The 25,522-nt window shown below is 40.6% G+C and overlaps 1 non-coding gene across 1 annotated transcript; it reads left to right on the forward strand.

The window, feature by feature from the left end:
- The first annotated feature begins 9,804 nt into the window (after positions 1-9,804).
- LOC141114695 (U6 spliceosomal RNA) lies at positions 9,805-9,907 on the forward strand. The gene has a single exon (XR_012236968.1). It is a non-coding gene; the product is annotated as a U6 spliceosomal RNA (small nuclear RNA).
- Positions 9,908-25,522: the final 15,615 nt, after the last annotated feature.

Genomic DNA, 25,522 nt, shown 5'->3' on the forward strand with positions numbered 1-25,522 from the left:
CTACAAGTGCAGGTTCAGTGCAGTTGCAAGTGCACTTGTAGTGAAATGTGTTTTTGCATTTAGGAAGTACCAGCCAACACTATTTTTTATAAGGTTACCCAATCACGACATTTTCTGCACTCAACACATTTCTGTCAGGGTCAGCTCAAACAAACACAAGCAGTAAATGTCCACCAAGAATTGCTTTTGGTTGTTTTTTATTTGAAAAAGGTGTCACAGATTGTCTGGCATATTGATAGCCCCCCTACCCGCAAAGAACTCCAGGTATCGTAACCGAACATCACGGGCACTCAGGGAGGGCAAGCCAGGACGACCGCTTTCAAGCGCCGTCATTGTTGATGTATTTGGTATTCCGGCCTCAGGCCCAACTGAGCCAGCATAGTTGGCTGAATGTTTTCTTAAAAAATTATGGAGAACACAGCACGCCAGTATAATATGGTTCAGTTTATACTCCGCCATATGGATGGGTGTCAGAAATAGTCGGAACCGGCTGGCCAGGATTCCAAATGTGTTCTCCACCACTCTTCGGGCTCTGGCCAGCCGGTAATTAAAAACCCTCTGTTCCGGGGTGAGGGTCCTCATCGGGAATGGCCGCATCAGGTGGTCCCCCAGCGCAAACGCTTCATCAGCAACGAACACAAATGGGAGACCTTCAACATTGTCCTCTGGAGGTGGCAAGTCCAAGCTGCCATTCTGGAGACGCCTGTAGAACTCCGTCTGGGCGATCACTCCACCATCGGACATCCGGCCATTCTTCCCCACATCCACATACAAGAAGTCGTAATTAGCCGACACCACCGCCAACATCACTATACTATTAAACCCCTTGTAATTATAATAGTACAACCCCGAGTTGGGTGGTGGGACGATGTGGACGTGTTTCCCATCAATTGCCCCTCCGCAGTTAGGAAAGTCCCACCACTGGGCAAAGTGGGAGGCCACAGTCTGCCATTCCTGTGGCGTGGAAGGAAACTGTTGAGGAAAAAACAATAAACATTACTATTTTTTCACAGAAACATGGCAAGCAGATTAGACACAAACATTATGGGTCAACCTCCAGATAGCATTTATTAAGGGGAATTTTACAACAACAAAGTATAAGGTACACCTATCATATTCCCCCTCCCCCCCTCTCATGGGCCATTTCTAACATTATAGGGGGGGGGACTCTTGGACAGGTAACCCTCTTCACTTCATTGAGAGATGAATGCCTAAATACAGGGTATTACTTGGAACAGCCCCTCCTTAGTTACACTATTGGCAGCCCACTGGACAGGTAAGAAGTGTCATAATACAAAGATATAAATACACACTGTACACATTTGAGCACATTTGGACATTCTGCTATTACCTATCAAGATCATAATAGGATACAAGAACTTTAAACAGTACCATTGGAAAGTATACAGGCAGGCCCTTGCACTACATGCTTTGGGGAATTCATCCATAAATCTGAGCACTAAAGAGGTGGGTATAGAGTGTATGGGTTTGGCAATGATAGATGATAGATGATTGAGGATAGAGAATTGGGATCAGCTGACTTAGCAGTTGGGGGAGGGAGGGTTACAAAAAATTTGGGGACACCACAAAAAAAAGCCTCTGGCCCTCTGCCTGAATTTAAATCAAAAATAACATTTCCAAACATTTTAGGGGGTGTTTGGGGTAAAGCACTACTATGGAGCAGATAAAATACATTGTTAAGTGACTACATGAGGTGAATATAGGGGCAGGAGACACCATGCTGGGGAGGTTATTGAAGGGCAAATATGTATGAAGGACCTAAAATAATAATTACATAAAAATCCAGCATGCATGAGAACAAAGGGGACATTCACAGCATATTACAATCATGGTAATTAGGGAATGAGGAAAGAAATACAATATATTATCAAACATTCAATACAATAAAATGTGATATAAAAGGATAAAAATCTTACCTTCATATACTCCTTCTGCAGGACCTGTACGATGGCAGAACAGGTCTCTGGGATAATGATCCCCAGAGCCTGGGGGGAGATGCCTGTCGAGAACTTCAAGTCCTGCAGACTTCTCCCTGTGGCCAAATACCGCAAGGTAGCGACCAACCTCTGCTCCGGAGTGATGGCTTGCCTCATGCAGGTATCCTGCCTGCTAATATAGGGGGTCAGCGAAGCCAACAAACGGTGAAACATGGGGTCCGTCATCCTGAGAAAGTTCCTGAAATCATCAGGATTATTCTCATGGATCTCACGGAGCAAAGGCATATGAGAGAACTGGTCACGCTGAAGCAACCAATTCTTGGTCCATGAACTCCTCCCCACCCTGTTCATGGACTGGACTTGTGTCAAGGTCAGGACCCCAACACCAAGCCCCCGCACAGCACGAACTCTACGAGGAGTATGCATACGAAACATGGCTAGAAAACGGTCGGCTGCTCAGAACGAAGTAACAGAACGCACTGAAGAACAGCAAGGCCTGTGAAGAGCGACCTGAAAAACAGCAACGAGCAGGCAAGATCACACAGAAAACTCCGATACGAACTGACTGCACGCACTGAAGAGCAGATACAAACCCACAAGCACAAACTGAACATCAGAAAACGATCTGAAAGCCACAAGTCTGAAAAAGCGCGAATCGTCTCTCACCAAACTTTTACTAACACGAGATTAGCAAAAGGAGCCCAAAGGGTGCCGCGCTTGGTTCTGAACCGGCCTTTTCTAGTCTCGTCGTACGTGGTGTACGTCACCGCGTTCTTGGCGATCGGAAATTCCGACAACTTTGTGCGACCGTGTGTAGGCAAAACAAGTTTGAGCCAACATCCGTCGGAAAAAATCCTAGGATTTTGTTGTCGGAATGTCCGAACAAAGTCCGACCGTGTGTACGGGGCATAAGAGGTATTCAAGAAATTATATGTATCATTTATGCTCCAAGAACGCCTGATGGCGCCTCTATATGTGGCCACGGTGTGTACAAGTCTCACACATGTGGTATTGCCATACCCAGGAGGAGTAGTAGAATGTGTTTTAGGGTGTATTTTGTGCTATGCATATGCTGTGTGTGAGAAATAACCTGCTAATATAACAATTTTGTGAGGGTGTGATCAATTTTCAGAGATTGGCACCATAGCTTGTGGACTCTATAACTTTCACAAAGACCAAATAATATACACCGATTTGGGTTATTTTTACCAAAGATATGTAGCAGTATAAATTTTGGACAAAATATATAAAGAAAAATTACTAATTTGCTAAATTTTATTACAGAAACAAAGAAAAATTCATTTTTTTACAGAATTTTCTGTCTTTTTTCTTTTAAAGAACCCAGCGGTGATTAAATACCACCAAAAGAATGCTCTATTTGTGTGAAAAAAGGACAACAATTGCATATAGGAACAATGTTGCATACCTGAGTAATTGTCATTCAAAATGTGAGAGCACCGAAAGCTGAAAATTGGTCTGGTTAGGAAGGGGGTTTAAGTGCCCAGTGGGTAAGTGGTTAACAAAAAAAGGGATACTAAAAAAACACAAAATGTAACAAGAATATTTTTTATTTGCAAAATTTTCTTGTAATGCCCCGTACACACGGTTGGACATTGATCGGACATTCTGACAACAAAATCCTAGGATTTTTTCCGACGGATGTTGGCTCAAACTTGTCTTGCATACACACAGTCACACAAAGTTGTTGGAAAATCCGATCATTCTGAACGCGGTGACGTAAAACACGTACGTCGGGACTATAAACGGGGCAGTAGCCAATAGCTTTCATCTCTTTATTTATTCTGAGCATGCGTGGCACTTTGTGCGTCGGATTTGTGTACACACGATCGGAAATTCCGACAACGGATTTTGTTGTCGGAAAATTTTATAGCCTGCTCTCAAACTTTGTGTGTCGGAAAATCTGATGGAAAATGTGTGATGGAGCCCACACACTGTCAGAATTTCCGACAACAAGGTCCTATCACAAAATCAAAATCCAACCGTGTGTACGGGGCATAAGAATGCACAAAAAATAAAGTTGTTTTTCGGTGAACTACACCATTTTTTGGTTGTTTAATTTTGCCAACCACAACAAAGAAAAATAAATTAACATATATCAATTTAAACACCAAAAAGAAAGGCCGCATAAATATAATATATAATCTGAATATTTTTTAGAAGCAAAATCTTTTTGCAAGAATGCACCAAAAATAAAAGTTGTTTTTCGGTGAACTACACCATTTTTTGGTTGTTTTTTGGCAACCACAACAAAAAATAAATGAACAGATATCAAAACAACACCAAAAATACAAAAACCTTACAATTGCTGGCATGTTTTTGGTTCAGTGGTCCCGGAACCTGAACTAGTGGATGGCCTTTCCTGAAAAGGCGAAACCTGACTTGGTGTAGGCTGCATAAGTTGAAGAGTGGTTGGGGGGCCAAGGGTGGAGGTAGTGGGGGCAGGAATTGGATGTAACATGCGTGGCCTTGGGGGATTCAGTATATTACCATACTCATCACAGTATGGGCGGTTTATTGGTGGGGCATACTGTGTACTAATGCTGAGGATGTTGTTGGCTCCTCACCCACAAAGGATTACGCAGTTGACATCAAAGCCATCCAGAGTGCATATTTTTTCTCTCGGGGGACCTGTTTACATTTACCTAAAATTACAGTGAGAAATTCTGTGTCTACACACTGGTTTTCAGCCATTTTAGTGGACATCTCACTGACCACATGTAAGATTTGATCCATGGGTTTCCCAGCCCTGGCACTTCCCCTTGTAGATTTTTTCAAAAGCCTAGAGACATTGCTAGGCCCTGGTTCAGCCTTCTTCTCATAAATGATGTTTGTTGATGACCTTCTTTCATCTATGAACAGATTCTTGTCAACAGTGTCTTGGAATTGGTCTTCCTCCTCCTCCGCAGCCTCCTCTGACTCATCTTCCAGTGGCAAACCTTGTATGTTGTCTTCCCAGCTTACTTGGGTTCTGAAATATGAATAACAAATTTTTAAAGGAAGCATTACCATTTTACCATGTAAAATCCTGCATATATGCTTGCTGATAACTTACTCTCGTATTTCCAACACTGGTTTTAAAAATTCAAGATCCCCGGCATGGGCATATGGGGCTAATCTTTTAGAGCCGGAACCACTCCTTCCTTCTTTTAATTTTGGTAAGTACCGGTTGTAACAGTCTTTGAGACTCCTCCATTGAGTTTGTAACGAGTGCATTGCAAAATATAAAGACAATACCAGGTTCAAAAAATGTTTCTTTATTAACTGGCCATAGGTCATTCATTTGCTAGGCTGCATAATTGATGTTGATGGTGGGAAAACAACCATGACACCTGCTGAATTTGTGATGTTCTGAAGGATGTGGTCAGGGATGTGTTTGGACCCTGGGCAAAAATTATTTGGGGTCCCAAATACACACAGATTTTCTTTCCTGCAGCCACAGGTTACAGGAAAAAAACTAGCTAAATTCCCCCATCAACACAGATAGTGTTGACAGGAGATTCCCTCCTGCCAAACCATTGTGATCTCCCAGCAGGAGAAGCAGACCGCCATAATGTCGCAGTCGCGATAAAAATCGCAGATCGCTGCCATTACTAGTAAAAAAAAAAAAAAATAATAAAAATGATATAAATCTATCCCCTATTTTTCAACGCTATAACTTTTGCCCAAACCAATCAATATAGGCTTATTGCGATTTTTTTTACCAAAAATAGGTAGAAAAATACATATCTGCCTAAACTGAGGAAAAATTAGCTTTTTTAAAAAAAAAATGGGGATATTTATTATAGCAAAAAGTACAAAATATTGTGTTTATTTATAAATTGTCGCTATTTTTTTGTTTATAGCGCAAAAAATAAAAACCGCAGAGGCAATCAAATACCACCAAAAGAAAGCTCTATTTGTGGGAAAAAAAGGACGTCAATTTTGTTTGGGTACAGCGTCGCACGACCGCGCAATTGTCAGTTAAAGTGATGCAGTGCCGAATCGCAAAAAACGCTCTGGTCAGGAAGGGGGTAAATTCTTCCGGGGCTGAAGTGGTTAAAGCAAAGGTCCACCCTAAAATAAAAAATGACATTAAAATTCTACAAAAAATATATAAAAAAAACATTAAAAAAAAATTTTTTTTTTACTTACCAAAAACCCCTGTTGCTAGGCAGTCTTCCTAATCTGCCTCTTCCTATTCCGTGGCGCTGTTCTGTCACTTCCTCCTCTTCGGTGAGCTGCCCTGTTGTATTCTGGGACATGTGTGTGTCCCAGAAAACATCAGAGCCATTCACAAAGCGCCGTGCGATTCGCGCATGCCCAGTAGGAAACGGGCAGTGAAGCCACAAGGCTCCACTGCCTGCTTCCCTTAGTTAGGATGGTGGAGCCAACACCCGATCCGACATCGCGGGCTTGCTGGACAGGTAAGTGCCCTTATTAAAAGTCAGCTGCTACAGTGTTTGTAGTTGCTGACTTTTTTTTTTTTTTAAATGGCCGGACCTCTGCTTTAACAAGGAAATGTGGCTTCCACACACAATGGGTATGGAAATGATTCACCCCCTTTAAAATAATCACATTTTGTTGCTTTGCAGCCTGAAATAAAGACAGACACATTTTTTGTTTTATCCAGCTGTATTTACTCAGTGACACTTACAACGTCCAAGTGAAAGATTTAACACCAACATGTCAGAATTATTTTTTTTATTATTCAAAAACAGAATCACTGAGTTAGAAAAAGGATTACCCCCTTGTGTCAGTATTTTGTTGAACCATCTTTTGCTTTAATTACAGCCTTTAGTCTGTTGGACTACATCTCTACTAACTTTGCACATCTAAACTTTTCAGTATTTGACCACTCTTCTTTGCAGAACTGATCAAGTTCAGTTAAATTTGATGCTGACCCTTTGTGGACTGTAGTCTTCAAGTCATTCCTCAGATTTTCAATGGAGTTTAAGTCTAGGCTCTGACTAGGCCATACAAGGACATTCACCTTTTTCTCCTTCAACCACTGTGTGTTGCTGTGTGCTTTGGGTCATTGTCATGTTGGAAGGTAGACCTTCTTCCCATTGACAACTTTCTGGCAGAGAGCAGCAGATTTTCCTCAAAAATGTGATGGTATTTTGCCCCATCTACTTTTCCTTCTATCCTGACAAGTGCTCCAGTCCCTGCTGCAGAAATACACCCCAATAACAGGATATTACCACCTCCATGCTTTACTGTAGGAATGGTGGTATTTGGATGTGTTTTTGCCAGACATATCATTTGGTGTTATGGCCAAATAATTTAATTTTAGTTTCATCTGACCATAACACTTTTTTCCATGTGGCCTCAGAATCTTCAAGTCTGAAGAGTTTTCTCCTGGCTCTTTAATCCAGATTGGAGCGACGCCCTGATCCAGGGAGGGTCTGTGTTGAACCAAATATCTTCCACTTCTTAATAATAGACTTCACTGTGCTTCTAGGCCTTGATAAACCCTTTGAAATGTTTTTGTATTCATCTCCTGACTTATGCCTGTCCACAACTTTATCCCGGAGATCCAAGTGACAGTGCCTTGTCACCCATAGTTGATTGTTTGCTTCAGTTTCACTACCAGGGACTGAAATGCTTCAGGAAAGCTCTTTTCATGCTGAGCTAATTAGAATTACCACAGCTGAATCACAGTTGAAAGTCAAATGGCTTTGTGCACCATTGAAAAGGTGATTAGCTACACCCAATTAATTTTTTTTTCTCTGACATGTTGGTGTTACATCTCTTACTTGGATGTTATAAGTTGCACTGAGTAAATCCAGCTGGATAAAACAAAAACTCTGTCGGTCTTCATTTCAGACTGCAAAGCACCAAAATGTGGTTATTTTAAAGGGGGTGATTCTTTTCCATATCCACTATAGATCTGAAAATAACACAATAATGTTTAATGAGTGCTGGCTATATTTAATTTAGCAATAAACACCTGACAGGGACTTCATCCTTTCCCCACTTAAATCAAAACTAGGAAAATGTTATAGCGGAAGTTCCAAAGTAAGTTAGATATTCTAGATCAGGGGTCTCCAAACTTTCTAAACAAAGGGCCAGTTTACTGTCCTTCAAACTTTAGGGGGGCCGGATTGTGGCCAGTAGGGGAAGAAAATGTCTTGGCGTCAGTGGGCGTAAACAGTGCCCCATCATTGGTATTAGGGGGAGGAATAGTGCCTCATTGTTAGTATCAATGGGAGGAGTAGTGTCCCATTATTGGTGTCCCATCATTGGTGTCAGTGGCAGTAATGGTGCCCTATCATTGGTATCCAAGAGAGGAATAGTGCCCCGTCATTGGTGTCCCTGGGAGGAATAGTGCCTAGTCATTGATGTCAAGGGGGAATAGTGTTCCATAATTGGTATTAGTGGCAAGAATAGCGTACCATAATTAGTGTCAGTAGGAGGAATAGTGCCCCATCATTGGTGTCAGTGGGAGGAATAGTTTCCCATCATTGGTGTCAGTAGGAGGAATAGTGCCCCATCATTGATGTCAGTGGGAGGAATAGTGTCCCATCATTGGTGTCAGTGGGAGGAATAGTGTCCCATCATTGGTGTCAGTGGGAGGAATAGTGTCCCATCATTGGTGTCAGTGGGAGGAATAGTGCCCCATCATTGATGTCAGTGGGAGGAATAGTGTCCCATCATTGGTGTCAGTGGGAGGAATAGTGTCCCATCATTGGTGTCAGTGGGAGGAATAGTGTCCCATCATTGATTTCAATGGAAAGCATAGTGTCCCATTGCTGGTACAAGTGGCAGCAACTATCCAACTGTTGCTGGCTGTGGGGGGAAGAATACCCCAAGGGCCAGATTAAATCAAGCAAAGGGCCACATCTGGCCCCCCGGGCCGCAGTTTGGAGACCACTGTACTAGATGTACTGAAGCAAACCAGTAATGATATTTGTGCTGTTATTCCATCTCTTTGACGTAATATCCGACACCTCCATTTAGCTTCAGTCTAATGCTAGAGTGCTCTGGAAGCTGCTGCATTTAAAATAAACACATACTGTGCATTTTTTACTTTACATATTAAACTATGGCATGATTATATATGGAAAGCAATATCAAATCCATCAATGATAAGGTCAGTCAAATGCAGCAAACAGTTAGGCATTACTTTGTGCACATTGTAAGTATTGGAGAACGTGGATTAACATTCTCTACTCTACTTGTGGTCATTTTCATAACAACACGTTCCTCTTGGGGGATATATGCAATGACCACAGACATTGTGGTGGCAATTTTGGCAAAGCTATAATTGTAAGTTTGATTCCATTGACAGGCAATACACAGATGATTTTTTTTTTCAGTGTGATAATACACCCCATATTTTATCAATGCCCCAGGCAGCTGACCCCACTGCCTCTCCTGAGTTACACCTTTGTAGTAATATATATATTGTCAAGTAAATTAAGCTTCAGCAAAATACATGATGAACTGCACTCCAGAGACGTGTTTGTTTTATTATGTGTAGCCTTGGAATTGACCCTGATTGAGACCGGTCAGCTCTGCCCAAGATGTCCTACTTCGTCTAGCATTGTGTTATATTCTGGAGGTATAAAGGTCATTCCTGGCCTTTGATTGTTCACCTCTCTTTGAGAGATGAAATCCTAATTGTTCCGTATTGTGTGTCTGAGTCTACTTGAGCACCACTGCCACCTCCTAAAATACACTACTCATTATTAGAGTATATCTATTTCCCTTAGCAGTCAGTGTTTCCGTTATTACCAATGCAATGGGACCGAGAGTAAGATATAGATCTTTCAAACCAACACTGTACTACCATGGGAATTTTGTACCAAAAAACAGTACTCATAAAATTCACTTCATATATTTATTTATCTATTATAAAATTTAAAAAAATATATAAACACAAAAAAGATTAGCATGGCCCCTGCACAAGGAAAATAAATGTATAATCAAACTGGCACGACACTTTGACACATAGCTAAAGTTGTTAATATATTCCCCCTACCCCTTTAACTCTCTTGTATATTATTATACAGTATACTCAAATGCACAACAGAATCCAAAAGGATCTTCCATATACGCAAAGAGAGAAACAATGGATTGAGCTCAACTTGTTCATGAGCCAAGTCAGCCACTTTTTCAGGAGACTAACAGGGTATGTATCTATACAGTGCCTTGAAAAAGTATTCACACCCCTTGAAATTTTCCACATTTTGTCATGTTACAACCAAAACATAAATGTATTTTATGTGATAGACCAACACAAAGTGGCACATAATTGTGAAGTGGAAGGAAAATGATAAATGGTTTTAAATTTTTTTTTACAAATAAATATCTGAAAAGTGTGGCGTGCATATCAGCCCCCTTTACTCTGATGCCCCTAACTAAAATCTAGTGGAATCAATTGCCTTCAGAAGTCACCTAATTCGTAAATAGAGTCCACCTGTGTGTAATTTAATCTCAGTATAAATACAGCTGTTCTGTGAAGCCCTCAGAGGTTTGTTAGAGAACCTTAGTGAACAAACAGCATCATTAAGGCCAAGGAACACACCAGACAGGTCAGGGATAAAGTTGAGGAAAAGTTTAAAGCAGGGTTAGGTTATAAAAAATAACCCAAGCTTGGAACACTGTTCAATCCATCATCCGAAAATGGAAAGAGTTTGGCGCAACTGCAAACCGTCCACCTAAACTGACAGGCTGAGCATCAGAGAGCAGGCAGGAGGTCCATGGTAACTATGGAGGAGCTGCAGAGATCCACAGCTCAGGTGGGAGAGTCTGTCCACAGGACAACTATTAGTCAAGCATTCCACAAATCTGAAATAATCAAGAAAGACCGCGCTAAAAACAATGGCATGTGATATAACTAATCAAAACATGATTACGTGTATGAAAATAATATACATCAAAATATGAAAAAATATTAGAATATGAATCACCAAAAATCTATTGAAAGTGAATATAGAAAAAGTGACTGAAAAATAAAAGTCCGAAATAAGGTTAAAAAAGTGACTGAAACGTCACAAAAACACACAGTCCTTGGGGCCAAGGCAGATGCAATCAGTGATCATAGACATATAACACACAGTCCTTGGGGCCAAGGCAGATGCAATCAGTGATCATAAACGTAAAACACCCAGTGAGAAATCCTCCACCTATTAAGATGTGCAAAATATGTGAAAAACTAACGCCTATATCTCACAATGCTCTGCGCCTGGGACTGCCCATGAAATCAAATGATCATAAACGTAAAACACCCAGTGAGAAATCCTCCACCTATTAAGATGTGCGCTTACCAGAGGTAAGCTGTAAATCAGCTTAATAGTGAACCTCCACTCCAGGGAAATCAGCTCCTCAGGTCTCCACACAAGGAAGGGGGTGGACAGGATCTTTCAATGAAATGGACTCAATCCGCATAACAGGAGGACCCAAAAGGACAAAACAAATTCTCCATAGTGTAAAACTGTATATCATTTATTGAGGTAAAAAGATGGTCACACTTACATGTAAAATCGCGATATAAAGGCACATAGGATATACAACAGCCGGCCGGCTCGCATGCACCCGTTCAAACGAAAACGATGACGTCAGCGCGTCAGCCTTCCGACGTACGTTTCGTCCTATTGGACGTCGTCATGGGTTCCCATGACGACGTCCAATAGGACGAAACGTACGTCGGAAGGCTGACGCGCTGACGTCATCGTTTTCGTTTGAACGGGTGCATGCGAGCCGGCCGGCTGTTGTATATCCTATGTGCCTTTATATCGCGATTTTACATGTAAGTGTGACCATCTTTTTACCTCAATAAATGATATACAGTTTTACACTATGGAGAATTTGTTTTGTCCTTTTGGGTCCTCCTGTTATGCGGATTGAGTCCATTTCATTGAAAGATCCTGTCCACCCCCTTCCTTGTGTGGAGACCTGAGGAGCTGATTTCCCTGGAGTGGAGGTTCACTATTAAGCTGATTTACAGCTTACCTCTGGTAAGCGCACATCTTAATAGGTGGAGGATTTCTCACTGGGTGTTTTACGTTTATGATCACTGATTGCATCTGCCTTGGCCCCAAGGACTGTGTGTTATATGTCTATGATCACTGATTGCATCTGCCTTGGCCCCAAGGACTGTGTGTTTTTGTGACGTTTCAGTCACTTTTTTAACCTTATTTGGGACTTTTATTTTTCAGTCACTTTTTCTATATTCACTTTCAATAGATTTTTGGTGATTCATATTCTAATATTTTTTCATATTTTGATGTATATTATTTTCATACACGTAATCATGTTTTGATTAGTTATATCACATGCCATTGTTTTTAGCGCGGTCTTTCTTGATTATTCTTGTCTAGTATGTGCATGCCTCACATTAAGACTGCAGCTTTTCTAGTTTTATAACCGAGTTTTTACTACAGTGAGTAGCGCGGTAATTTTTGATACTTAATTCCACAAATCTGGCCTTTATGGAAGAGTGGCAAGAAAAAAGCCATTGTTGAAAGAAAGCCATAAAAAGTCCTGTATGCAGTTTGCGAGAAGCAATGTGGGGGACACAGCAAACATGTGGAAGAAGGTGCTCTGGCCAGATGAGACCAAAAGGGAACTTTTTGTCTTTAAAGCAAAACGCTATGTGTGGTGGAAAACTAACACTGCACATCACCCTGAACACCCCATCCCCACCATGAAACATTGTGGTGGCAGCATCATGTTGTGGGGATGCTTTTCTTCAGCAGGGACAATGAAGCTGGTCAGAGTTATTGGGAAGATGGATGGAGCCAAATACAGGGCAATCTTAAAAGAAAACCCGTTAAAGTCTGCAAAAGACTTGAGACTTGGAGTGGAGGTTCACCTTCCTGCAGGACAACGACCCTAAACATACAGCCAGAGCTACAATGGAATGGCTTAGATCAAAGCATATTCATGTGTTAGAATGGCCCAGTCAAAGTCCAGACCTAAATCCAATTGAGAATCCGTGGCAAGACTTGAAAGTTGCTGTTCAGACACTCTCCATCCAATCTGACAGAGCTTGAGCTGTTTTGAAAAGAATAATGGGCAAAAACATCACTCTCTAGATATGCAAAGCTGGTAGAGACATCCCCAAAAACACTTGCCGCTGTAATTGCAGCGAAAGGTGGTTCTACAAAGTATTGACTCAGAGGGGCTAATTAGAAATCCACGCCACACTTTTCATATATTTGTAAAACATTTTGAATGGGAATTTATCATTTTCCTTCCACTTTAAATTATGTGCCACTTTGCTTTGTGTTGGTCTATGACAGTGATGGCGAACCTTGGCACCCCAGATGTTTTGGAACTACATTTCCCATGATGCTCATGGACTCTGCAGTGTAGTGGAGCATCATGGGAATTGTAGTTCCAAAACATCTGGGGTGCCAAGGTTCGACATCACTGGTCTATGACATAAAATCCCAATAAAATACATTTACATTTTTGGTTGTAGCATGACAAAATGTGAAAAATTTCAAGGGGTAAGAATACTTTTTCAAGGCATTGTAAGTACATAAATATAATATAAATATAACTGACAATACTTTATAAAATATTGGAATCCCCAACAATTTAATTGGGCTTGTGTCACTTACAGTTCACAATGTAACATCAAGATAAATCAATCAATTTTCATGTATTCAACCCCACCAATCTGCCACAAAATGTGGCCCAATCATGAAGTGAGCCAGGATACGTTCCTTTTCTAATAATTTTTATTAAGGTTGTAAACTATACAGGTATAAAACCATGCAATACAGTATAGAAAAGTACCGGTGCATGATAACATTAATGAAATACATCATCGGTCGCTAAGGAACTGGTATAATGCAATTTTGGGCTAGAACCAGGATACTTTTCAAGGTAGGGTGGACTTTCAATCATGTTTTCAAATACAATGGTGACCCTATCTGTGTTTTCTCAGTTAGATATAGCTGGATTTGCTATCAATGGTTCATAATGCTCAATGAGATTGTAGCCATCCATGGTATTCCTTCAGGCTATTCTGATCTGTCCTGGGCACTTGGGGGCACATCCTTTGGGCAGACATCATTTATATGTTGGCTTTATCTTGATGTTACATTATGAACTGTAATGCCCAGTACACACGGTAGGATTTTCCGATGGACAATGTCCGATCGGAGAGTGTTGTCAGAAATTCCGACCGTGTGTGGGCTCCATCGGACATTTTCCATCGGATTTTCCCACACACGAAGTTGGAGAGCAGGAGATAAAATTTTCCGACAACAAAATCCGTTGTCGGAAATTCCGATCATGTGTACACAAATCCGACGGACAAAGTGCCACGCATGCTCAGAATAAATAAAGAGATGAAAGCTATTGGCCACTGCCCCGTTTATAGTCCCGACGCATGTGTTTTACGTCACCGCGTTCAGAATGATCGGATTTTCCGACAACTTTGTGTGACCGTGTGTATGCAAGACAAGTTTGAGCCAACATCCGTCGGAAAAAATCCTAGGATTTTGTTGTCGGAATGTCCGAACAAAGTCCGACCGTGTGTACGCCCTATAAGTGACACATACCTGATAAAATTATGGGGATTCCGATGTTTTTTTATAGAATTGTAATTGGTGACAATGCAACCCCTTGCCACAGTGAAAACAGAATTAGATATGATACAGTGTTCGAATATATGCAGAGTGTGGGGCTCTGGAATATTGATTATGAACAGAGAATAGTATTTTTTCAACTTTCTCTGGGTTTTGGTATTCCTGGATTGGGTTCCGGAGTTTGGAAATTTCAAAGAGTTTTGGGAGGGAAGAAATCTCCAACCCAGTGTCCAAGTCTTGCAGAAGACCTGCAGGCTGTGACTGCAGGTGTGCACAGCACTTATAATGAAGGACTTATGCCCTGTACACACGGGTGGACTTTTCGGCAACAAAGGTCCGACAGTCTTTTCAACGGATTTTTTACGGACTTCCGATGGTCTTTCGAACGAACGGACTTGCCTACTCATGATCACACCAAAGTCCGACGAATTCGTACGTGATGACGTACGACCAGACTAAAATAAGAAAGTTCAAAGCCAGTAGCCAATAGTTGCCCTAGAGTCGGTTTTCGTCCATCGGACTAGCATACAGACGAGTGGATTTTTCGATAGGAACTGGGTCCGGCGGAGTTCCAACATAAAGATTTGAAACATGTTCCAAATCTAAAGTCCGTCAGATTTTCGACAGAAACAGTCCGCTGAAGGTCCGATGAAGCCCACACATGGTCGGATTGTCCGCCGGATTTGGTCCATCAGACCAGTCCGGTCGAAAAGTCTGCTCGTTTGTACAGGGTATTAGACATAGTTCCAAGCTCCCATTAGGAGACAGGTGTGCTCCACTCAAGAGACAGCACTCCATGGTGCTTGAGGAGAGATGGCTAAGTGAGTCTAGGAGACTGAGAAAGCCGAGATGACTAGGCAAGTCCAGGGGACTGAGGAAATCTGGAAGTCTCAAAGGAGTTAGAGAGACCAGGTTGTCAGGAGATCCCCTACCGAGAGGGCAAGGAGTAGGCCTATGGAGCAGAGTGTTGTAACCGAAAAGGCTGAGAGAGCCAGGAGAGCTGGGAAGGCTGAATGAACACAGAGGTACTGTGTAAGATAGTCTGAGGGACCAAAAGCCAAAAGCCAAGGTTAGGGGCCCCAGTATTTTTCTGTTACCTGATTTTGATGGTAAAACCCTCCTGTGTGGGCAACTGATTTTCTATTGAGCTTTATTTTGTTTAATAAAAGTGGGCTGCCAAGCCCTGAACCACAGTTCAGACTGGCATGGATTCATTACAAATGTTTTTACTACTGAGCTACTTATTCCAAAGATCTAATTTTTTAATGTGCTTATAAATACATAACTGGTTAGTCTCCTGAGGAAGTGGCTGACAAAGATCAATCTCTTGTTTCCCTCTTTGCCAATTTGGAAGATTCTTTTGGATGCCGTTGTGCATTTGGATATATAATAATATGCTAAAGGTGTAGAGGGAAAGTTATAACAACATTAGTTATGTGTCAAAGTGTATTGCCAGCTTCTATATGTAATTTTTTTAAATAATAATTTTATAAATAGATCAATAAATGTATGAACTGTATATTATGAATGCTGCTTTATTGGTACCCAAAAAATCCCATGGTAGTATGGTACTACAGTGTTAGTGTGAAAGTTTATAGAAAGGGATGTTGGTACCTTCCATTTAAGCAAGACATGTACCCTATGATTTTTCCCGTTGATTGCCTTTATCTGGCCCTTGGGGCACTATTCCTCCCACTGATAGGAGTAACTATTCTGCCAAGTGACAACAATGGGGCACCATTTTTCTCACAGACACCAACAATGGGGTACTATTCCTACCAATAATACCAATGATGGGGCATTGTTCCTCCCCCTGATACCAAATGTGGCGATGTTTACTACCACTGATGCCAGGAAAATTTCCACTCCTGCTGGCCACAGTCCGGCCCCAAACAATAGAGATAAGGGAAACAACACTCCAGGTGAGTGGATCCAGGTGAGCTGGGATAAGGACTCCTCCCATGGGTGCAAGCCTCAGCTCGCCTGCTGTGCAAAGTATATGAAGAAGAGAGTGGCTGCACACCGGAGTAACAAAAGTCCTTTTATTCCTCTTCCATAAAATGCAAAGAGTCACACACCACAGGATAGTAGCAAGTGCATCAGGTAGAAGCATCTCACACAGGTACATTGTGCTTATTCATTCATGAATAATGGTAATGAATAAGCACAATGTAATTGTGTGAAACGCGTCTACCTGATGCACTTGCTCCTGTGGTGTGTGACTCTGCATTTTATAGAAGAGGAATAAAAAGACTTTTGTTACTCCGGTGTGCAGCCACTCTTTTCTTCATACACAGTCTGGCCCCACTAAAGTTTGAAGGACAATAAACTGGCCCTTTGCTTAGAAAGTTTGGAGAAGTGGATGCTGGTGGCAGTGCCAACGAGCCAGAGGCAAGGTTGAATAGTAGGCAGAGACTGGCAAGCATAGCTAACCTTAGTGATGTGCAGGTGGCCAGTACTAAAAGAGGAATGGTAACTGGGCTTTTACACACCTCTACTTGCTTACTGTCAGATTGGGACTGGAATAGTGATTGGTAGCCTCTATAAAAGGATGGTAAAGAGATACCAGTTTGTGACAATATTGATTTTTACTGCTGCTGTCCTTTTATATGGCAGTTAACATAATAGCATGCCACAAGGCAGATTTTGTGATCACAACTCTCAGGCAATCGAATTTCATGATAAATGACTGGCTTATCATACTTTAGGCACATAGTTAAGGTACTGTATGCCAGCCCTCAGAGTTCTCAGCATACATCAATGTGATATTCCGGAGATGAACATATTTTCACTGTTGTGGCTGTTGTGTGCAGGGGGGTATCACTCATTAATAATTTCAATCAAACTCCACTCATGTTAGCTCGGAAAACTAGGAGTACCATATCCTGACTACCTAAAAAAGCAATTGTTTTTAAAAGTCCACCATTTTAAGGTGTCATATGAATGGCCTAAAGCAGCCACACCATTCTGGCTTTACTTCTCCAAGGTTTCCATCTGTCCTTGGCACTCACATAGCTAGGTTTTTTTTCCCTAGGACAGCCACTCATCTGAAATTGCATTTTGGTCCTGAGGTTTATGTGTGCCTGTGAGACAATGGCTTGTGACACAGTAATTAAGGCTTTTTTTATGGATACAAGGACTGTGGCATACATTATACAGTATGTGCACTGTATATAACAAGGGACTCAGGTTCTAGTTACGCATTCCCCTTAAGGGAATGGGTGAACGGTTCAGCCCGAGCATGAGTTGGGGCCGAACATTGGCTGTTCGCACGTTCGCCGAACAACCGAATTATCAGGGTGTTCGATCGTTTCTATGGCACGCAGAACGACCACAATGACTAACAATCAAAAGTTATTTTTTTTTCTGTTGGCTGGTTTATCTTTGGAATCTTAGCTATGGCATTGAAGGAAATACCTTTTACAGGAAAATATGACACAAGAACCATATCTAGTATAAGAAGGCATCATTATTCTTGTGTGCATACTGTAGAATGGGGCCTGAATATATTTCTACATTAAATCAGCCCCTAACCAAAACCCAAAGGTTGACCAACAACTTGACATCCTGTCAACATAAGCCAGAACCTGAGGTCTAAATATTAACCTATACCTCGAGGAACCTTAAAGTGATTGCAAACTCCAGTCATGGAAATTGAACAAAGCACATACAGTATATCTGTAGTGTTTACTTGTCTCACTCCAAAGCTCTAAGTGTCATTTCTCTCTGGTGCTTCATTCCTGTTATCAGCAGAGTTACTTCTGAGATAACATAGGCTAAAAATTTACGTCGGGGAGGGAGATAAGCACAGAACTTGTCCATTCAGAATACGGCTCTGCATGTTCCTCCGTTCCTTTGCCTGTGTGGAGGGGGATGTCGATTTCCTCCAATCAGCTCTCACACTGTGTAATTACAGCCTCTTCTCTGCTCCTGGCAGATGAAGAAAGATTTTTAACATGCTCTGCAATTTTGAAAGGGTGTAGAGAGGGGAAGACAGCAGATATACAAGTAAAACTTATGTAGGGAGATTTGTTTCATCCCTGTGTATCATCTGAGGCTGTTCACTTCACTGGGTATATGTAAGTGTTTGCAACCACGTTAACTGTTGACTAATTGCTAAGAGAACATAATGTACAGTGGTATGTCTAATACATTAAAGTATATCTAAGCCAAATCTTTTTTTCATCTTGAATTGAGTAGGGAATAATTAAAACCCCATTAGTTTCTTTTTGTCATCTGTGTCCCACCCAAGAGATTTTTTTCACTTCCTGTTCTGATGACACATCAGGAAATCTCTCCTAAGTGAGGTAAATTCCTGCTATAGTGAGAGTTGTCACTATAGCAAGCGACTTCATTGAAAGACTTTCACTCTACCTCAGCCTTTCTCAATCTTTTTAACATGGTGGAAGCCATGAAAAAACTCTGCAGGCTCAAGGAACCTCTGCTTAAAAAAATATATCTACAGCTCAAAGTATTTTAGTATGATGGTCACTGGGAAGAATTCTCCTTACATTTGTGGTCATAGGGGGGAAACCCCCCTTACAGATAGTTAAAAAGATCATTGTTGTCAGTAGGTACTTATAAGAGAGGCAGAAGCTGCTTATTCCGACTCCGATTGTTTTGAAGTGACTATCCCTTGTGAGACCTCTATGCCTGGCCTGTATAAGATATAATCACTGAGGACAATCCTCATCAGATGATAATAATAGCAGGTAATGTGGCGCTTACTAATAAAAAAAAACAACTAAAATGTGGCGCTTAATGGATTAAAACAATAATAACTAAATATATTAAATAAATACTCAATCCTATAAAATGCAGGTGGTAATCTTAAAATCACAAATGGACCTAATATATAGAATTATTTGGAAATCCCAAAGGGATAGATCCAAATAAATAAAGCGTCCTTAGAATTATTCTCTCATACGGATTGTATAGCAAATGGTTATTAAACCAATGCTATAACAATATATGAATATATGTGCAAAACAGCAATCAGCAATCCAAACGATGTTCAATACTGTCATAAAGGGTATATATGACTAGACTCCCATATGTACAAAAAAATCTAATTTCAGTAATGGGTCCAGGCCATGGAAATAAGATCATTAATAAGTGAATTACAAGAAACATACGTCAGACACATAAATACATGTGCAATATACGTGCAAATAGTAGTAAATAAAGTGCAAAAATAGTCCAAAAATAACTCCCAATAAGGGAATAAAAAAATCCTAAAATAAGGAGGAATAATTATATCCCAATTCATTGTGTATAAAATCACATACACAGTGCAAAAAACAGTCCAAACCAAACCATTTGCACTGTGTATGTGATTTTATACACATTGAATTGGGATATAATTATTCCTCTTTATTTTAGGATTTTTTATTCCCTTATTGGGAGTTATTTTTGGACTATCTCTGCACTTTTTTTGCTACTATTTGCATGTATATTGCTATATATTGCACAAATATTGTCATTCATTGCAAATTAATTGCTTTTTGCACATATCTACCATTTTTTGCACGTTATTTTGCACATGTATTTATGTCACTGACTTATGTTTGTTATTATTCACTTATTGATGATCTTATTTCCACGGCCTGGACCCATTACTGAAATAGGATTTTTTGTACATATGGGAGTCTAGTCATATATACCCTTTATGACAGTATTGAACATCGTTTGGATTGCTGATTGCTGTTTTGCACATATATTCATATATTGTTATAGCATTGGTTTGATAACCATTTGCAGTACAATCCGTATGAGAGAATAATTCTAAGGACGCTTTATTTATTTGGATCTATCCCTTTGGAATTTCCAAGTAATTCTATATATTAGGTCCATTTTATGATTAACACCTGCATTTTATAGGATTGAGTATTTATTTAATATATTTAGTTATTATTGTTTTAATCCATTAAGGGCCACATATTAGTTGTTTTTTTATTGGTAAGTGCCACATTACCTGCTATTATTATCCTTTTTGTCTAGTGTGACAACACCTTTATGTTGGCAGTTACTTTGTTAGGCTTATACAGTATTTTTCCCTTGTGGTTTGCGCATTAGTACCCCCCCCCTTTTAATCCTCATCAGATAGTTTGAACTCACCAAATACCAATTCCACAAGATGCTTTTATTCTGAACATCAGGTTACAGCAGATGACAGGATACAAACAGATGAATAGGTTGTAGTATTTATGCGGTCAAAAGATGATATTGTCTGTAGCTTACAATGCAGAATATCAATACATGTGCCCTGCTACGTGGCTTGCAGCTGCATCCATGACACAGGAAGTACAATAACAGGAAGAAGGGTGGAGCATTACATACAAAGGAAGTGTGTCATAACTGGGGGTGAGCCGATCTTCAAGACGAACGTAAGTTCGTCTCGAAGATCGGGTGTTCGCCGTATAGCGAACAATTTGAGGTGTTCGCGGCAAATTCGAAAGCCGCGGAACACCCTTTAAAAGTCTATGGGTGAAATCAAAAGTGATAATTTTAAAGGCTTATATGCATGGTATTGTTATAAAAAGTGTTTGGGGACCTGGGTCCTGCCCCAGGGGACATGTATCAATACAAAAACAAGTTTTAAAAATGGCCATTTTTTCGGGAGCAGTGATTTTAATAATGCTTAAAGTGAAACAATAAAAGTGAAATATTCCTTTAAATTTCGTACCTGGGGGGTGTCTATAGTATGCCTGTAAAGTGGCGCATGTTTCCCGTGTTTAGAACAGTCCCTGCCCAAAATGATATTTCTAAAGGAAAAAAGTCATTTAAAAGTACTCGCGGCTTTAATGAATTGTCGGTCCCGGCAATACAGATAAAAGAAGTCAATGAAAAAAACGGCATGGGATCCCCCAGTCCATTACAAGTCCCTTCGGGTCTGGTATAAATATTAAGGGGAACCCCGAACCAAAATTTTAAAAAAATGCGTGGGGGTTCCCCAAATTCCATACCAGGCCCTTCAGGTCTGGTATGGATATTAAGGCGAACCCCGCACCAAATTTTTTTTTAAAAATGGTGTGGGGTCCCCCTCAAAATCCATACCAGACCCTTCAGGTCTGGTATGGATTTTAAGGGGAACCCCGCGCCAAAATTAAAAAAAGATGGCGTGGGGGTCCCTCCAAAAATCCATACCAGACCCTTATCTGAGCACGCAACCTGGCAGGCCGCAGGAAAAGAGGGGGGGACGAGAGAGCACCCGCCCTCCTGAACCCTACCAGGCCACATGCCCTCAACATGGGGAGGGTGCTTTGGGGTAGCTCCCCAAAGCACCTTGTCCCCATGTAAATAGGGACAAGGGCCTCATCCCCACAACCCTTGCCTGGTGGTTGTGGGGGTCTGCGGGCGGGGGGCTTATCGGAATCTGGAAGCCTCCTTTAACAAGGGGACTCCCAGATCCCGGCCTCCCCCTTGTGTAAAATGTTAACGGGGTACAAATGTACCCCTACCATTTCACAAAAAAGTGTTAAAATGGTAAAAATGACAAGACACAGCTTGGGACGAGTCGTTTATTAAAAAATAAAAAAATAAAAATGTCCCACGAAGTCCATTCTTCTTCTTCTCTCGCTCTGCCGACGGACTGAAAAAAAACAAAAAAAAAAACAAGCCGCACACAGGAAACATGCGCCACTTTACAGGCATACTATAGACACCCCCCAGGTACAAAATTTAAAGGAATATTTTACTTTTATTGTTTCACTTTAAGCATTATTAAAATCACTGCTACCGAAAAAACTGACGTTTTTAAAACTCTTTTTTGCATTGATACATGTCCCCAGGGGCAGGACCCGGGTCCCCAAACCCTTTTTATGACAATAGCTTGCATATAAGCCTTTAAAATAAGCACTTTTGATTATTCATGTTCGTGTCCCATAGACTTTAACAGTGTTCGCGTGTTCGAACAAATTTTTTGCCCGTTTGCATGTTCTGCTGCGAACCGAACCCGGGGGGGGGGGGGTGTTCAGCTCATCCCTAGTCATAACATAAAGGAAAGAGAACATAAGAAAACAAGTGCATTACCACAAAGGGTCACTAGATGTCAGCATGTGAACTGAATATAAACATCCATAGAAAATGGTAAAGGAACAATCTATATAAATTCTATGCCCTGTTGGGTCAGCTCATATACTCAAGGAACCCCTAGAAACCACTTGAGAAACCCTTGAGTTCTACGGAATCCTGGTTGAGGAAGGCTGCTATACCTGTTTTAACTTTCATTTTCAGTCCCAGATACCAGGACCAAATAGATGCCAAATAGAAATACCGTATACACTTGAGTATAAGCCGAGTTTTTCAGCACATTTTTTTGTGCTGAAAGTGCCCCCCTCGGCTTATACTCAAGTCAAGCACTTTTCTGGTGCAAAGAATAACATTTTCTGAACTGACTTTGGGGCCCCGTATCTTGGGGCTGCTTGGTGCTAGGAACCCCAAATTTGGTGTGCAAACCCAGTGGAACAAGAACTACAACATATCCAGCTGGGGTTCCTAGCACCAAGTGGCCCCAAAGTTGGTTCGGAAAATGTCATTCTCTGCTGCAGAAAAGTACTTGACATTTTCTGAACCGACTTTGGGGTATCTTGGGGACACTTGGTGCTAGGAACCCTAGCTTTGGATGTTGTAGTGCTTTGCACACCGAATTTGGGGTTCCTAGCACCAAGTGGCCCCGAGATACGGGACCCCAAAGTTGGTCAACTGTGTCCATCTGCAGCAATGTCATTTCGGGACCCTTTGGGTCCAGAGACCCCAAATTTTGGCTGCAGCTAGGGGGCATCTAGGAACCCTTAACTGCCAAGTTTGAAGAAAGAATGCAAATGATTCAACAACACAGTATATTTGTTTTTTTTTCTCCAATAAAGCAGTATTGTAGTCTCTTCTACCCAACAGAACAATACCATCATAATACATACTACATTCAATAATAATTTATCATACTAATATAAACCATGCAATGCATAATAACGTTTCTTGAACAAAGTGCAAGCCCTTAAGCTATGTCAAATGCATCAACTGACCCCAAAAGGGAAAGGCCAAGATAAACAGAGGTTGACATGGTGCAAAACATCTGCAAGTTTTAACAAGCACTTTGCCTTTTGCAGTATTATTACTTGGAAGTGAACTTTTTAATGCACATGATGCTCGAATCTGCTGCATCACTTCTACATACTGTGTATATCCTACCTTATCACTGCTGATCACTTTGCATCTTATTAACTGCCCTCTAAACTCAATTGCAATTCTTTCAAATGCAAGAAAAACTGCAGAAAAGAAAGAATCACGGGCGGCATTCTTCAATAAATTATATCTTTAATCCAATCCAGATAAATATCATCATTACTTTTTTTCTAGTAATCATGTTGCAAATTACAGGATGTGAAATGTCAAACAGAGTGAAAAAGATGACATGATTTCTTGCGCCAATCATGCCTTTGCAGCTTATCATCCCCCGCCTCGCTCTCCAGTTTAACTGTAGTGATAATTCAGTGCCCTCTCTCTCTTTCTTTATAAGTAGTTCTGGCCTTGAACAGCTCTGCGTAAGATCGATACAGCACTGGGGTCCCCTATATCTCCTGCTTTAAGTGCCTCTCTGTTCTTTAATGCTCTTACTGATAAACGGCCGCATGGATCAGCGTTTATCTCCTGTTCCAAAATCTTCTTTTAACCGCTGCTTACTGTCCCCTGGTAATCTAGCATTTTATTGTTAATCGCACCTGTAAATTTACTGATCTTGGCCTGTGGGTCGAGATATGAGCAATGATGTGAGTCAACAGAAAAAAAAGGAAGTAAAAAAAAGTCTAAATTACAAGTGTTCAACTGTACGGTAGTTCCGCTGTATCCATTTGCTGAAACCTAACAGAGCAGTTGTGAGCGAAGAAGTATTTGCAACAGGTTGGGTTTAAAATTGAAGTCAATTATTTTGCTTTATAATAGTTTTCGATATATTTTTTATTAGAATTTTTTTCAGTTTTTGAGAACCAAAACATACAGGGATACAGATAATAGAAAAAGGGAGGGGAAAAAGATGTAACAAAAATATCAAAATAGTACAGAATAACATATCAATCGCCATAGTGATCATTAAACTATGTCAGTTAAGCATCTGGTAAATAATATCAAAAGGGGGGGGGGGGTCAAAGAAAAGTGAAAGGAAAAGAGGAAAAAAAAAAAGAATAGATACATTATCAATTACATTGATACGATGGAAACCAGTCAAATCAGCACTGCTATTCAATATATTTTAACCACTTCAGAAGCAGAAGGTTTTATCCCCTTCCAGACCAGGGTGATGCTATGAAGCACTGCACTATTTTTTATTTTTTTTTAAACTATTTTTGTTGCAGGTTTCAAAGTTAACAGTACATAACAGTACATAACAGAGCTTATTGGGCATACCCAGGCTCAATTGCATAGCAAAAAAACAAAACAAACAGAAACAAAAGCACAATAAAAACAACCTAGCTGAAATCTAAACTATCGAAAAATTGGTACGCTCTAACCGCCCGCATAGGCTGAAATATTAGGATTCTTATATGGAAAATACGCACTCTCCCATATCTTATGTGTCAGGAAAGACTCCCTCTAATGAAGCATAAATGTAAAGTTGTACAACAATATATACCGTTAATTACGTATCCAGCACTGCACTATTTTAACTGACAATTGCGTGGTCATGCACCACTGTAATCAAACAAAATGATTCATGAAATCATTTTTTTCATATACAGTGGGGACGGAAAGTATTCAGACCCCCTTAAATTTTTCACTCTTTGTTATATTGCAGCCATTTGCTAAAATGATTTAAGTTCATTTTTTTCCCTCATTAATGTACACACAGCACCCCATATTGACAGAAAAACACAGAATTGTTGACATTTTTGCACGTGTATTAAAAAAGAAAAACTGAAATATCACATGGTCCTAAGTATTCAGACCCTTTGCTCTGTATTTAGTAGAAGCACCCTTTTGATCTAATACAGCCATGAGTCTTTTTGGGAAAGATGCAACAAG

The sequence above is a fragment of the Aquarana catesbeiana genome, linkage group LG12, assembly GCF_042186555.1.
Source record: "Aquarana catesbeiana isolate 2022-GZ linkage group LG12, ASM4218655v1, whole genome shotgun sequence".
NCBI lineage: Eukaryota > Metazoa > Chordata > Amphibia > Anura > Ranidae > Aquarana > Aquarana catesbeiana.